We start from the raw sequence: 16,349 nt of genomic DNA, 5'->3' as shown, positions 1-16,349 counted from the left end.
ACTTGGTTGTAAAGTTTACAGCCTGCCATTCTGTTACTCCTGCACTGCTCTGTGTACTGTGAGGCAGCTAAAGAAAGAATTATTGTATTGTATTGTATTCTCCAAGGATGCATCAACTCATCAACTTTTAGGGGGCAACCCTAAGATACACACGTTTTCATCACGAGATAACAACGCTTTTATGTCAGGGAACTTCTCCATAAATGTCTTACCACTGGCTGATATGGCAGCAAACATTTCTTTTGTCTCTTCAGTGACAAAACTAATATTTTTCTATAATAAATTTAACCTTACTTTCAGCACCTTGTAACCGAACACTAAGGAGGGAGAGAAGAATGAGAAGGATTGCTGCCTGAGAACAAGCTAATCCATCAAAATACAGTCCAACAACAATTCCCTCAATCAACTGATTCTGGTTTTGTGAGAACTAGTTTAGCTTGAGTCAATTCTAATAGTCCCACATGTGAAAGCAGAACCACTGGTGTTTATGCACATTTATGCTCTCACTCTCACAGACACACACAAACATGTGCAGACACCACAGATTGTCCAGGGCTCGAGCATATTTCACACACCATTTGTGAAGCTACACAAACACAAATGACACACAAGTTGGCCTGACTGACGACCGTATATGGAATGCAGCTTCTGGCTCAATAATGAAATTACTTCATAACTTTGATGTTACACTACAGGAAAAAAAAAAAGGCAAGAGCTACAACAAAACTAAAAATAGAACAACTTGTGTATAAATCTATGAAGGAGACCATACTTGTTTTCAAGAGTGTTCAATGCCATTACATTACCTCAGTGCCACTTAAACAGGCTACGCTGCAACTAAATAGTTTTAATGAGAGGTTATTGTTCTAATCAGGCTAAAATCACAGAGAGAGCTGGAAGTCATGACGCAGTCCATAATGGTAGTGAATACATGTAATAAAAACATGTGAGCGTATCCTGTCTGCAAGCACATTAAAAATGATTTTTTATTCTTACATTTTGTTCTTGAAAAGATGATGTCGTTTTTCACAAAATCTCAGTGGTCAGCTCCCCTGTGGACACACATGGAGAGAAATAAAGGAAATAAATGTACTAAGATACAGAAAAGCAGAGAGTTTGGAAATCTATGTTTGTCTTTGAACAAAGTGTGACAACAGGGAGACCTCAGCTTTTTCACCAGTGCCATGGCAACGTGCTCCATGCACATGGTAGGTAAGACAATGCAGCTAGAAAAAGGTGTAAAAACTAGAACAATATTCAACTCCAAGAGAGCGATCAAGGATCAGAAACCCCCATAGTGTGTGTGTGGGTGTGTGTGTGTGCGTGTGTGTGTGTGCATTCATGCAAAACAAACACCAGCAGCTACAGTGTCAAATGAGCAGGAAGACTGTGTAATTCCAGGGATTAACATTTTATTAGCTGCAAGCTCTCGTGTTCTATTTCTGTTACATTCATGAGGATGAAACATCCTCATCAATGACCAAACACCACTGACACTGATAGCTCAACAAGGAGATGATGTAATCCAAGGTCTTAAACCTGATTTAGCAATGACCTGCTACCACAACATTTTACTCAAGTCCGCTCTCAGTATTTCCTCTTGACACTGAAATCTTCACTGTGTTCTTTTTATTGTGTGGAAAACAACTTGTGTCATGGCACCATCACAGACTCTGATCATGGCAGCTCACGTTGTGGTACCCAGCTGTATGAAAATGAGGAATACGAGTGGTGCACTTTATGAAAATTGATTGAAAAATGTTCATCACAAAAGCAAATCACCGCTGCCCAACAATGCAGCTGCCAGCAGCTCTCACTCTACATACAAAGAGGACTGGAGTCCACACTGGCCACTGCTTTGGAAAGATATTTCACACTATTGTGTGAGAGAGTCTGACACACATATTCACCTATTCCATCTCTAAAACTCATAATGAGGTGAGATGTGAGCAGAACAGAGTTAAACTTTTTTCCTTTTCAAAATACCTCTTTTTAATACACTATTCTCTCTCTCCTTCATCTATTACTGAGGTCTTTGTTTACCTATTTGGTAATAGGTGTCACACAATAACTGGCTCTGCATCCAGAGATGTGTGGGGTACATTACATTAATCTGCAACTAAAAAGATATGGTATGAGTCAGCTTGTCACATAGGAAATGCCAAAATGAAAGATTTTCTCGGTGCCAATACACAAAATGTCAGGGATGGATGTATACTGAGATGGCATCAGGTATTAAAAACAACATAATGCACAGGGAGAAAAACAGAGAAAGACGTAACAATGTATTGCTAATCTCCTAGGACACCAGCCCAGGCAGAGTGGGTGTCTGGACGAGACACGCTTGCTCACTCATTTGCTCATCTGCTCAATAAAACTGGGCTGCGGCTGCAACGAGTCGTCGTCCTACCATATTCGCCGTGGTGTACTCCCACATGTAACCCCTCCTCTTATTCTCTCTCTCTCTCTCTCTCTCGCACTCCCCTACTTGCGGCAGACCAGCTGTCACGGTTTCCAGCCCACTCATTACCATTCCTCTCTCATATAACTGTCGCTCCAAGAAGCTTTCATCCTTCCTCTCCTCCACTGCACACTGGGTGGCAAACTGGAACATTACATAAAGATAATGTGGACCCAACTCGTGCGTGTGTGTGTGTGGACGTGTGCATTTACTTGTGTATATTCACCTGCATTACTTAAAAAGCCTCAACATAAAACAAACAGTATTAACAGAATGATTAAAAACAGAAAGGTGGAGGGAAAAAGGTTCTCATCTGAATTTACGAGTAATTCCAGTACATTGTGTCTTGGCAGAATTTAATTGGTTCTATTTTATAGCAGAGAGCTTGTAGAAGATTTCCTCCTCTGTGATATAAACTGCTTCCAAATACAAAACGAGTCTCTTAAATGGTTTAAATAAAAAAAATTCATGTACACTGCTCAAAAAAATGAAGGGAACACTTAATCATCACAGTACAACACCAAGTCACTTGAACTTAAACAGGGATATCAATCTGTGTGCATGTTACTGACCAAACTGTCAGAAACAGACTCCATGATGGTGGCATCAGGGCCCCACATCCTCCTGTGCTCACAGCCCAGCAACGTGCAGCTCGATTGGCATTCGCCAGAGAACATCAGAATTGGCAGGTCGGCCATTGGCGTCCTGTTCTCTTCACAGATGAGATCAGATTCACACTGAGATCATGTGACAGACGTGAAAGAGTCTGGAGACGCCGTGGTGAACGTTATGCTGCCTGTAACATCATCCAGCATGACCGGTTTAGCGGTGGGTCAGTGATGGTCTGGGGAGGCAGATCCTTGGAGGGTCGCACAGACCTCCATGTCATAGTCAACGGTACCCTGACTGCTGTTAGGCACCGGGATGAAATCCTCAGAGCGATGGTCAGACCTGACGCTGGTGCAGCCCTGGGTTCCTCCTGGTGCAGGACAATGCCCGGCCTCATGTGGCCAGAGTGTGTAGGCAGTTCCTGGATGATGAAGGCGTTGATGCCATTGACTGGCCCTCACGTTCCCTTGACCTAAATCCAATTGAGCACCTATGGGACGTTATGTATCGGTGCATCCGACGCCGCCAAGTACCGCCACAGACTGAGCTCACTGATGCCCTGATCCAGGTCTGGGAGGAGATCCCCCAGGACACCATCCGCCACTCATCAAGAGCATGCCAATACATTGTTGGGAGTGCATACAGGGATGCAGGGGCCATACACACTACTGAGACATATTATGAGTTGCCGTGATGAAATTCATGTTGGATCAGCCTGTGATTTCAGTTTTTTACTTTGATTTTCAGTGCGATTGTGAGTCCAGCTCTCAGTGGGTTGATGATTTTGGTTTCCATTGACTGTTGTTTATACACTGTACATAAGTAAAGATTTTCAACTTGAATAATTCGTTCATCAAGATCCGATGTGTGATTTAAGTGTACCCTTCATTTTTTTGAGCAGTGTATATGAGTGGTTTCATGATCCACAAGATTTATGATCATCTGTGAATGAATTTTATGATGCTCATAAAAGCATTTCGGGACTCCAGACTGCGACTGTTTAGTTGCATTGTGACCAAATTTGACCTTTCTCATTCTGCCCTTTGGTGACAATGAAATATGCTAAACTATACTAAGCTATCAATTCATTTTTCCTAAATAAGAGATCATTCAGACCCCCCTGTGCCAGTCCAGAGTTTCTGATGAGGACAATTCAGATGAGGAATCAGCATGTGATCTGGTTTTGAAAAGCAAAGACCTTCTCTTTCCTCAGCTCACACAGTTTTCGTGGCTGAGATATCGCAAGGAAAGGAATGTTATTTATTGTATGTACTGCCCTCGGTGTGGCCCAACATTTGTCGGGAAAAGTTTGCAGACTCAACCACAAACTTTAAACATGAAACAGTTTTAAAGTACACCAACAGCATGACGCATAACTATGAAGGGACAGATGGATTGATGGAATAGCAGCTCCTCTACTAGCAGGCAGGAAAAATGGATCTGCAGAGGAGGCTGAAATGACAATGAAATTTAATACAGCTGATGGCATTGCGAAGGAAGAGTCACAATGAATTATTAAAAAAGAACAAGTTTAACATGTTTACATTTGTAAATGTATTATTTAGTGTCTATGTTTAAAAAAGCACTAGCTTTGAGATTTTCTTTTTTTTTTTTTTACATGACACAGCACATTGTTATTTCTGTAAATTGTTTATTAATTACCAAAGCATTTACCAGTAATGTAGTTAAGATGGAAAAAATATTGTGTTGCATTATATGTTGATTTAAGCAGTGCTCCTAAACTTTGTGCAGGGGTTAGGGGTTTACCAATAATACCACTAATTTCATCACGAATTGTCCTTCACATGAGTAATTGATTTTATTCGTGGATCATAAAATGAACATTTGCCACTCCTGTTGAGGGTAATTTCTCTCGATATTATTTGTGCTCTATGCTGATCTCTGTCTTTTTTTTATGCCAACGTTTTCACATACAATGAATTGCTTATGCTAGATATGCCAAATCTCGCTTAACTAAATGTTTACTGACGACTATACCACCGACTACTAACAGAGTTGAAATATTCAGCTTTCTAGATGCCTAAAAATCCCTGTGAAGTTGGTTGTGTACCTAGGTTTTCACACTTGTCTGACATTGACAGGCGTTCCAGCCACCATAGCATTCACACATAGGGGGAAAGCCCTGTGCTAATTCCAGGCATCCCCATGGACTCTTGGCCAGTCAGGGTGTGAAGCCGAACCTGTCAGTGGAGCTCAACAACTCCTCTCAGCTCTCCCGACACAACCCTGCAGCGAGTGATGCCACCACTTCTGACAATCTGTCTGGCCTTGGTGGAGGGGTGTCACTGTGTAGCTGGTGAAGTAATGGAGTGTGTGGTTTAAGGGCGTCATAGTGCATACATTTTTTTTTAGCACTTCAGATTAAACATGCATACTTGTCAGTATCTGTCTGACTATCTGCCTGTCTGTGGTACTGTTTGTTTGATTTCACCTGTGTGTTTCTATGTAATAATGTTGACATATCTTGTGCCTGTTTCTGCGTCACTGCATTCATCTATTTCAGTATACATATGGCAGCTGAGACCTCAGAGTCAAGTTTAGCAGCTGTTGTACAAGATTACATACATTTGATGTAAGCAACAACAAGTAAAAACAACCACTGTGGCCGTTTACGCCTGTGTGACTTCTACGATCTTTAGATCCACGTACCAGAGCTGCCTTTACAAAGACAAATACAAAATATAAGACTTCATTTTCTTGTTCCATGACTTCATTAAACCTGAAATTGCTGATTTTTTTTGCCTTGTTTGTGGTAGCACTAATACATTTTTGTATTAAAACATATCGCTTTTGCTGGATTTACTCCTGGCGTCCACACTATGGAATTTTTGAATCCCTAAAAATTATTTAGGGCGTGTTTTAGCTTGAAAGCTGTGGGGTTGCGTTGTAGTCTGGACGAGCAGAAACGGACACCTTTGGAAATGATGTCACAGACACCCACGTTCACCTCCTGGTTGGGCCTTATCAGTCATGACTACCAGCGGTGAATGCAACATGGATAATGAATTACAAGCATTTTCTTTACAAGCAACTGTGCAGTTAAATTCTACATTTAAGTGCAACACGACTGCCTTTGCTCTTCCTTGTTTGTAGTATTTTCTGCAACTAACCGACTGCAACATAAACCTAAAATAAATAAATCTCCTCGTTTATACCGGCATGTTTGTGCTTAGTGTATGTGAATGGTCATGTGTTATGTTTTTACAGGTGTTTTTAGTATGGATGGAGAAAACATCTGATTTCTGAACAGAGTACACACAGAGGGGGAGGGGTGCCTCTCACTCAGGGGACAGTACTGGCGACTTTCTTCTATGGAAAGTAGCTAAGATTTCTCCAAAGACTCACTACAATTTTTTAGAAAAAAAGTTGTTAAAGAGGTCTGAAAAGTTGGTAAATCCAGCAACAAATTTGCTAAGTTGGCAACCCCTGATTGTTTGCGCCAACGCACCAATGAGGAAATGAAAATCTATGGCTAAACATTAATCTTTCAGTGTGAATCCACACTGTGCTGTAGATATGTTTGAAGCCACATAAAGAACAGTCAGAATGACTGACAGAGAGACCACTGTGAAATGCCACAGCTGCTGCCCATTAAGACAGTTCATACACAGATGCCCTAAGGTATGTTGCCCACTGGTGTATTTCTTCCACACTGACTTTGAGCACCTGGGTGATGTTGAAAGACGTGTCTACCAAAAAGGCTTCACTGGGCCTATTTGCATTTGGGAATGGGGTCATTTGCTTTGCGTCTGAGCGTATGCATAGTGTATCTTTCGGATCCTGGGGGCTGTTCCATAGAGCAGAGTCGCCAGCACAGCTTATACACAGATTGACAATGGTTAGTCCTACAGTTCTCTCACATGGGACAAGCATGGGCCAAACATGGGCCATTAGTGTGTTTTTTTCTTTTGATTATTTTGTGTCAAAATTATTGTGAGAGAAACTGCTTTCATGTTGTAAGTTGCAGCTTGCATTTTGCAATAACTGGCCCCAAATATGATTTCTTTGGAAGATCTTGGAGGGCGGAGTGAAGAGCCAGCTGTCATGGAGAAGGGGGAGACATGACATTCTTGAAAAACAGGGATAACAGGGAGATTTTCAGACAGTCTCTCCAATCTCTTCATGGTGTTGCACTCAGTTGTTTACATTTAAAGTGACGTGAAATAGTTCTGTAACGAATGAAAAAGGAGAGCTATACGTTCAATCCTTGGCTCCTTTCTCACATCTGCACAGCTGGCCAGTCACGGTGTGAAGTGAGTGTGAATTTCATATCACTGGTTTTAGAAAGTTACAGAAATGGAGTGTTTCTGAAGGTAGTTGGCCGTTCAACAAGCAGGTCAGAAGGAGTATAAAGCCCGTTTACTGACGACACTGACATGTTGTCAGCTTTTATGTTAAAAAGGCAAATTTAGACATGGAGCAAAATGTGCATTCATTTGAAGTTGTGTTTCTATCCATCTGATTGATGTGTGTCTAACATGTCTCTGTGTTGCTTTCCACAGCTTCCTGAGGGAAATACTTGGCTCATTAGCGACTAAATGCTCCATGATGTTCACTGACCTGTTGCTAACTGTGTCTACTAGCTTCTGGTTGACGCTGAGCAGGTAGTGTACAGTGTTTTTTTTTTTTTTTACTGAAAACAGCTGCTTGCTGTGCCTAAAAACAATGTGAATGATTGCCCTGAGAGTGAAGGCTACAAAACCAAAACAATGAGCTGAAACAAGCTAAAATGCTCTGTGGTAAATATTTGTGGGTTCATCACAATGTGTGACCCCTGTCACATACAGTACAGGTAATGATTTACTCTACCGTTATCAATTCTTACAATTAAAAAATTGATTATAGCCACGGAAATATTATCTCTGAATGTGTATAAGGGAACAGAAATGTGGCTTTATTTAGCATCAGGCCATGAAGCTCATAACCAGATTATTACACTCTGGCAGTTGGTCTCTGTCTTTCTAGTTGACCTTAATGGAGGAAAGTCATGCCAGACAGACAGATGGACAGATAAACACGTACAGACAGACACACAGTTGAGTGTACAGCTGACATTTGAATGACAGGCTGCAGAGGGATGTGGTTTTCTAGGCATACCAACAGAAGGGTGCGGTAAAGGATGCAGCGTCGATTAAGAGCAAAACCTCAAAATACACTTGATCAAACGTAAAAAGACATGAGTATAAAAAATAAAGCTGGATGTGGATCCTCAGCACAACTCACTGTAGAGCCATGATTCTGCACTTCACGTAATGCAGAGCTATTAGGAAGCTTAACTCTACTGTCCAGCCAATTGAGTGACTGTTACTGCCAACAGGACTGAACTATAAACTGTTATGTCACTGTTATAACAGACTGGTGACAACACTCACAATCAGTGCCTGACTTTTTCTCCCTGTGGTCTCCTTCAATGAAACAATAATAACATTTTTATTATCCATCTAAGATTGAATGCAAATAAGTTTATTACAGTGAAAACCAGTTCACACTAGTCCTGCACAATATGAGGAAAACTTGCAATGTGCGATGACACTGTTCAATATTGCGATGGCGATATGACTTGCGATAAATAAACAAATATTGAAGTGTGCATTCACAGTTTTGCTGAGTAAAACTGAATGAAGAACACAGACAAAAGCTGTAGTTATAAGTTTACAAAAGTTTACTGTTGGCACGCTGCGCTCATGTGGCAAAAATTGAAAATGTATCTTTCCTACATGTTTAAAGCTTGTTGAATAGGTGGTGTCATGAAAAACGCTAACTGCTTTTTTACTCACAAAAGGTTGTGATTACACTCACAGAGCTAGGACCGTAGTTGTTGTGAGACTGGGCAAAAAGTTCACCCCTCACTCATAAAATACGATTTATCAGTCAGCACAAATCCACACTGTACTTCATTAAAAAGGAGAGAAGAAAAAGGCTGTGTATTGGACTCTTGACCACAATGATGCAAATATGGTGCATGGTATTATTAGCCATCAGAGCTTGTGTTTTTAAAAGCATATCAATACATGCTGCAGACTGCAGCAGTCTGTCATCACATTTAATGACAGCCATTGTTATGATCTAACACATCAGACATAGCTGTGATGACTCACAGGTCAAAGAATGGCATCTGACCAATCACAAGGCCAGGTGTCAGTCATCTATGGACCGCAGGCTCAATCTGACACGCATGAGACATCATAGGTGCTTCTCACTCTATGATATACTTGCTTTCACTGTGTTGTATAAAATGAAAAAGAAGAGTTCCCATTTTCAAAACTTGTCCTACATTTTTTTTCTTTACTGACCTGCAGCTCAGCACGACACTTAATCTCACTTTCAGGATGTGCTAATACAACCAAACCACTTCAAACACATCTCAGGATAAACTCAACAATAACACTTTGTCACTTGTTACACAATCACCTAAAAACAACAAAAAACACAAACAACTAGTATCAGCATACACAATATGTATCAATATAGTATCTTATATTTACTTAGCATAAGTCTGGATTCCATTAACAAAAAGGACACTTCTTTATTCAATTGATCATGCAACGTTTCAGTATATTAAGTAGAAATGAATTAGAAGTGCTTCATTTTATTTATCTTTGCATAGAGTAATTCCAAGTGCACAAAATGAAAGTAAAGTCATTCCCATAATGAAATACAAAACTATACATTTTCCCTATACTTGGGGAAAGGATAGCTACAAAAATAGAAATACAATCGTACCAGTCAACCTCGTCTTCTGCATTTGTCCACAAGTTCTCATTTACATTACACCTTCAGTCCTCTCTGACAATACACCTGGAAAACAATGTTTCTGTATGACTGATCCATCCCAGACAATCCTCTGCAGAGACATCCAGCATTCATGGCACCCAATGATGAGTTTGGAGAGAGTTACCTCAGCATCAAGAGACGTGTGTCACCAATTGTAAAAAAATTGTAAATGATATTAAATCGAAAGAAAACAATAGTGACCAGGAAGAGGCAGAGAGGCAGATGTATGGGCTAATTTCACGTGCTTGGCTCATTGAAACATGGCTACACAGCAACATTCAGCACACAGCCGTCGAGCTGGACAGACTAACTTGCTACTAAAATGACAGAGGATTCGTGATGGTGGTCCGTGTGTGACCTATGGTCGTGGTCGTGAAGTGCCAACCCTACCATCTGCCAAGTGAGTTGTCACTGTAGCAGTCTACCTGGAGGAAGCACGGTGCAGTGTCCAACAAAGAGCTGGGGAGGCTTTGACACTGTGTGTGGAGACATATTCATGAAGTATCAAGGAGACTTAATGAGTAACTGAACAGTCAGAGAAAAATCCCTGAGTGATGTCAGTTGGTTGGTTTGACACCTAGTCATAGTGTTGGCTTTTAGAAAACAAGTTTCAAAACATCAGTGACTACTCTGACACTAAGGGACTAAAGAGTAAGCGACTTGTTGATTTTGACACTTTATTTTGGTTCAATGTGGAAAATTTTCACGTTTTTTTTAAGCTGAGAATTTGTGGTGTTTTTTTAATTAATATATTTTTTGTATAATCCACCTGTAAGGACCACAATTATAAATCTACATTACTGAAGACAAACATGACATGTTGAACACCAAGTTGCCACCAGTCCTATTTCTTTTTCTATACTAATATTATTCTCTTATTGAAGTATTTGTCAGGGACTGTGTACAAAAACATTAATCTCAGACGTTTTGCACCAGATTTAGCCACTAGCTAGCTAGAGATGATGACATGACTTTACACAAAAGAGCAACAGCAATGACAAAGTGACACAGCATAACTAGAGCAAACTAGATGCTTTCCCAGCGTTTGTTGTAGTTTAAGGGGTGACGACCATAGACTGTAGAAAAGTCTGCGGCGGATGTAGTGACAATAATGACACTCGTAGGCTTCTCAGACAACATTTTTTTTTTTTTTTTTGAGTAATAGGTTGAACTGAGCTGGGTGGTATTTTTTAAAAATGAAATTGAAATTGTCATGAAATCATGAGCAAGCCACACTGCAACACAAACACTACACTCACAAAATGATCCGCCTATGAATGGTTGGAGTGAGGGGGTGTAGTGTGTCAGGCCTTCTCCTGAAGGCGGCGGGCAGCACATCATGTTCCCTTGTTCAAGCTGTCACCACTGTGTCCGTGGGAAGCACGAGGCTGACAGTTGATGATCCTGTTTGGTCTCAGCCACTAAGCCACACGTGTGTCGGGCAGAGCAGAGGCACAGGGGAACGTCGGCAGAGCTGTGTACACTACAGGGCAGGTGAGATGCTGTGATATTTGTCTGTACATTGGTGCTTCAAGGATATTTCATGAAAGACATGCCTTGACATTTAGAATTTCAATGGGTTATTTTTCCTCTTCACAGGACATATTGGAAATATAGTTTCAGCTTTTTAAAGGCACATACTGAATGAATATGATGTCCTGGGTAGCAACCTCTCAAGTCGTAATGTTTAAAATCCTTTTGCCAATAAATGGTAAGTAAAAACAAACAGACAAAACTGTAATCTGACTCGTTTGACGTTCTTATTACCAGCAGGGGGGTTCATCTGGCCGTGGTACAGCTGAGTCCTGGGTTTCAATAAGGAATGCCAGCAATTCTAACTATCCATGTTGGGAAAATTGAAGGACAAATGTAGAAACTGTTTCCCACACTGTCTCCGTGCTTGATAAGGAAAAAGAGCCAAAGAAAACCAAACAACCAACATACAAGTGATGACATGATGTCAGCTCTGGCTAAATTCCTCACAGCCACTGCACCATTACAGGGAACATGTCTGCAAATCTAATCCTGCTCACTATACTGCCATTGGTTTTTACCATTCACTCACAGTTACTTAGAATGAATTGTAGTTTCGCAAGATTTGTTTGGAGTCATTATTTGGAATTAATGATACTTTTATAGTATGATTATAGGATCATTTATCTCTCATACGTAATATCTATTTTTATTTCTCTAGTTAAACTGCTGTGACATCAGGGGAAACAGCTCTTGTTGGTCTCCGAGTGCACAATGATCCTCGGCTTGGAGCCTGACAAGTGATTCAAGAGCCCTTGAATTGACCAATGATGTCAACCTCACCCAGAATATGGAGCTCAGGGCCCCTTCCTGGCCCCAGGCCAATAATTAGAACAAGTGTCATGAAGGTAACACTATGATGTAACATCTATTACACTGAGACTAATTAGACTAAGTAAAAAGTTCCTCCACATTTCCAGTTGGCAAGAAAAACAAAGAATGAAAGGTTTTGTTGCTCAGTCCACTTGAAAAAACTTCAACTGCAATAACAGAGTCATTATCTATATAAACTCAATAAAGACATAAGGAACAGCCACATAAGAGCTACTCGAACATCTATTAGAACTGGTTCTGGGATTAAATAAACCTGCTTGCTAAACAACAGCTATCTCATGATCAGCAACAAATAAATAAATGAAATACTGATATCATAGTGTTTTGCCACTTAATAGTCACAAATTCTGGAAATCTCCCATTGGATTCACAATAAGCAGTGAATGAGAATCTTTTTTTATCTTCTTTCATCCATCCATCTTCTAAACTGATTACAGGCTAGAACCTGTCCCAGCATGTGTTGGGCGACAGGCCAACATTCACATCTATAGGGAATTCATCTAAACTACATGTTTTTGGACTGTGGCAAAGCACATATTCCAACTCATGCTCTGAGAGCACAGTGTTAACCACTGTGCTGCCCAAAGCTTTATTCTGACAAATGCAGTGAGTCATTGAAAGTGCTTAGAAAGCACTGTGTTGAAATGAAGTATAGGTACAATCAATACAGATCAAACTTTCTGTTCTAACATCCAGACGCAGTGTGTTCCACACTTTGGGGGTGTAATAGCATGTATGGTATCTTTAAACTATCAGGTTAGCAACAATTAATACATTATCTGTAGTTCTGTCACTCACTGGGTGGAAGGTGTAGACGCCTGCAGCCCAGGTGAGTGGTTTCACACTGCTGGGTCACTCCCTCTGGTGTTTGAGTTTATAGCGTCCTTCTTTATTCACCAATGACCTTAACTGAAAGTTGACAGCACCTGAAGAAGGATGGACAGAAACATACTTTTCAAATGACCAGTTTCTGCACTTACTATATTTGACATGCGTGTATATTTGTGTTTGTACTCATAAACGTGTGCGCACACAGTGCATGTTAATTTAATGGGTAGGTCAGTGGGTCATTGTAAATCACTGACTGGAGTCCAGGGGAGTGTGAGCTGTGTGGTTCAAGCTCACCGACCCGCAGACCCAACAGAAGCATGAGATCCTGGTTTGAAATCACAGTTCATACATGGGGTCAGTAGAAACACTGACTCGCAGCAAACCTCAGATGATGTTACTGTACAACTGGCTCTTATCACAGCCACATTATTACAGCTTCTCGGACACTCACTGACTGCTCTACTCCACACTCTGTGATCTTATTTAGCATGGCTGGGAAAACACAATCACAAGCACAATAAATATTTCATGTGGGATAATTTAAAAATAATAAAAATATCTAAGATATACATGCAGTACAGGTGTAGACCTTTAACTTCATTAGCAATAAACACTATCATAGAGGTACTTTCACTGAGGATAAAGTCAATATGTAATATAGATTTTTCAACCCAATCTCTGATTAAGCTCTAACAGTAGCAGTAGGACGCCCTTGATGCTGACTACAGCCGTCAAATCACTCCGCCTGATGATGTGCCATTTGCCCCAGATGTCGGCTCATCTGCCTCTCTGTACATGTAATGAACTCAGGAGATTGGGTGAGAAATCTACTTTGCACATCCAGAGAGCGTCTGCTACCACTGATTTCCTGTTATTGATCTGCACCTACCAACACCTCCAACATCCATGATACTGCTACCAGATGCTTTACTCTGCTGTAACAACATATACAACAAATAATAATCATACTGAGAGATTGTCAGAGAGTCAAGTCAAGCCAATTATATTCATACAGCCTCACATCATAACAGAAGCCATCTCAGGGCACTTTTCATACAGAGATGTGTTGAAAAAATGTCTCTCACTGAGGGGAAATGACTTAAGACCTTCACTAACATACTAACATACGTCTGTAAGGGTGTAGTTGGTGTTTAAGTAAATATTCTCACATGCTATAGCAGTATAGACTGTAAATTCCATCTTCCACGGGGCGTCAAGTGGCGCAGTGGGTTGAGCAGGCGCCCCATATGTAGAGGCTACAGTCCTCACTGCAGTCGGCCCCGGTTCGAATCCCGCATTGGACAGCCCTTTACTGCATGTCATTAACCCCTCTCTCTGCCTCCCCGTTCCCTGTCTCTCTTTACTGTACTATCTAATAAAGGCATAAAAAGCCCCCAAAAAATTTCCTAAAAAAAAAAAAAAAAATTCCATCTACCACAGGTGTAAGTTACAAGCATTTGAGGTTTCTTGATGTAAATTAAATATGGTTGGAATAATTATTTGATTTTACAGAAAATAAATCTGCAACCATTTTAAAGGGACTATTTAAATTAATTTTCAAGTTAAAATTCCAAATATATGCTGGTTCCAGATTCTCAGATGTGAACTGCTCTGTCTTGTTTCACATGATAGTACACTGAATGTTTTTCTCATTTTAAACTCACATTGAATGTGATGAACATTTTTAAAAAATAATAATTTTTGGATGTTTTATAGGCCAAAATGTTTAACTGATAAATTGAAATTGTCAGCAGATTGATTGATAATAATAAATTAAATAAAAAATAAATAAATACTGTATTTAATATAAAAATGCATTTTCTTTTCAAACACTGTCTCATATAGGCTTGCACTAATACGTCACACCAAGTATCTAGTCTGTCCAAAACTGGATTTTTGAAGCAAATACTGATAATGATATTTGGGAGTTTAACAGAATCTGATAATAATATACTTACTAATAGTAATTTTTTAAACAAAGATTTGTCATTTTTAAGAATTTTTAATGATAAAAGTTGATTTCATTGCTTAACATTGACAAATTCATATAAAAAGTGGGTAAGCAAAGTTCATGCTTATTAACTTGATTGTGTAATTTATAAAACGTGTCTGTATTGCCTTATGTAAGAAATCTCTTAGTGAAATGGGGATGTATAAATCAGACCCAACTTTTGTTATAAAAAAAATCATCATCATCCCATTATGATTTGCATGCATAAAGTTAGACTGTTGAACCTCCCAACAACAGAGGTGTGATTATCATAATAACAAAATACTACATCACTTCATACATGGTTCTGTGTGGTCTTCGGTTCTTCAACCTTCAACCTAAAAATCCATCTAAACTTTCTGCCCACATCAGAGCCATGTACCAGTAAAACTTAGTTGTTTTAATATGTATCCGCCTGTGGTACAACCTGAGCAAATCTTTACACCAACAATAAATACACAACAACGAGAACACAACGCTACTGCAACCGTAACAGTAGAACAAAAGCCCTCGGAACATTTAAACCTTGTAGCCAAACATAGAAATGATTTGTATTCTACAAATCTCTACTAGCATAGCAAGCTAAGATGCTACTGTTGTTGGATGCGCCAGAGCTACCCACGGTTTACTGAGTGTTGACCTAACCTGCTGCTCAAACAGACAGCAGTAGCTAGCTAAACGTCTTCTAAACGACAGTGTGTGCGGAGGTAATGTTTATCAGACTGCTTATAGTCTCAACCAGATAGAGAAGATAGACTGCAGTTTACCACAATGTAACACAGCTGTAATGACTGAGTTTAAATAGGGCTCTTTAAGAGGAACGAGAGCTATAAATGTCATAAACAGCTAAGCTCAAACAGGCGACTTACCCGACTTACCACTTAAGTTAACGATGTCATCGGACGTGTCTTCATCTACCGGTAAACAGGTAAACTGCGACAGGCAGGAACACATGTATCCCCAACAAGTGTCAGTGTGTAGTCAGTTACATCGAAGATTGCATAGAAAGGTGATGTGCTACACCAGATAAAAATTGGCTCGTCTTCCGGTCTGCAAAATTGTGTTTGTATTGACGCATGCGCCCTGTGACATAGCATAAGAGACATTTTTCGTGAATTGTGACACGAGAGAGGGTGGTTGTTTTTGCAAAAAATTACATTTTAACTCTCCATCCGGGAAGCAATATGTGGAAGACACATCTGTTTGCATTTGTGGTATCAAGAAATGAGCAGAGTGAGACTTCTGTCTTCTTCCTCCTCTCTGAATTACGTTTCATTTTTAAATTAGCCTCTGGCG

The 16,349-nt window shown here is 40.1% G+C and overlaps 1 protein-coding gene across 6 annotated transcripts in view; it reads right to left on the bottom strand.

The window, feature by feature from the left end:
* The window catches only part of LOC111227673 (neurocalcin-delta A), a 72,103-nt gene extending 56,070 nt beyond the window's left edge, over positions 1–16,033 (bottom strand). For 2 of the 6 annotated variants that reach the window (XM_022753292.1, XM_022753296.1), the window contains exons 1-3: positions 15,932–16,033; positions 13,031–13,158; positions 997–1,052 (exon numbers count right to left, since the gene is read on the bottom strand). The gene's annotated coding sequence lies outside the window, so the exon portion shown is untranslated. Of the gene's footprint in view, positions 1–996; positions 1,053–13,030; positions 13,159–15,922 lie in introns of all 6 variants that reach the window. The other 4 variants (XM_022753293.1, XM_022753297.1, XM_022753294.1 and 1 more) reach the window with 3 other exon arrangements.
* Between the last annotated feature and the right edge of the window lie 316 nt (positions 16,034–16,349).

This window comes from Seriola dumerili, unplaced genomic scaffold (genome assembly GCF_002260705.1).
Source record: "Seriola dumerili isolate Sdu_G_001 unplaced genomic scaffold, Sdu_1.0 BDQW01000191.1, whole genome shotgun sequence".
NCBI lineage: Eukaryota > Metazoa > Chordata > Actinopteri > Carangiformes > Carangidae > Seriola > Seriola dumerili.
Note: the sequence above shows the minus strand (reverse complement) of the source record. Positions and strands in the feature narration are given on the sequence as shown.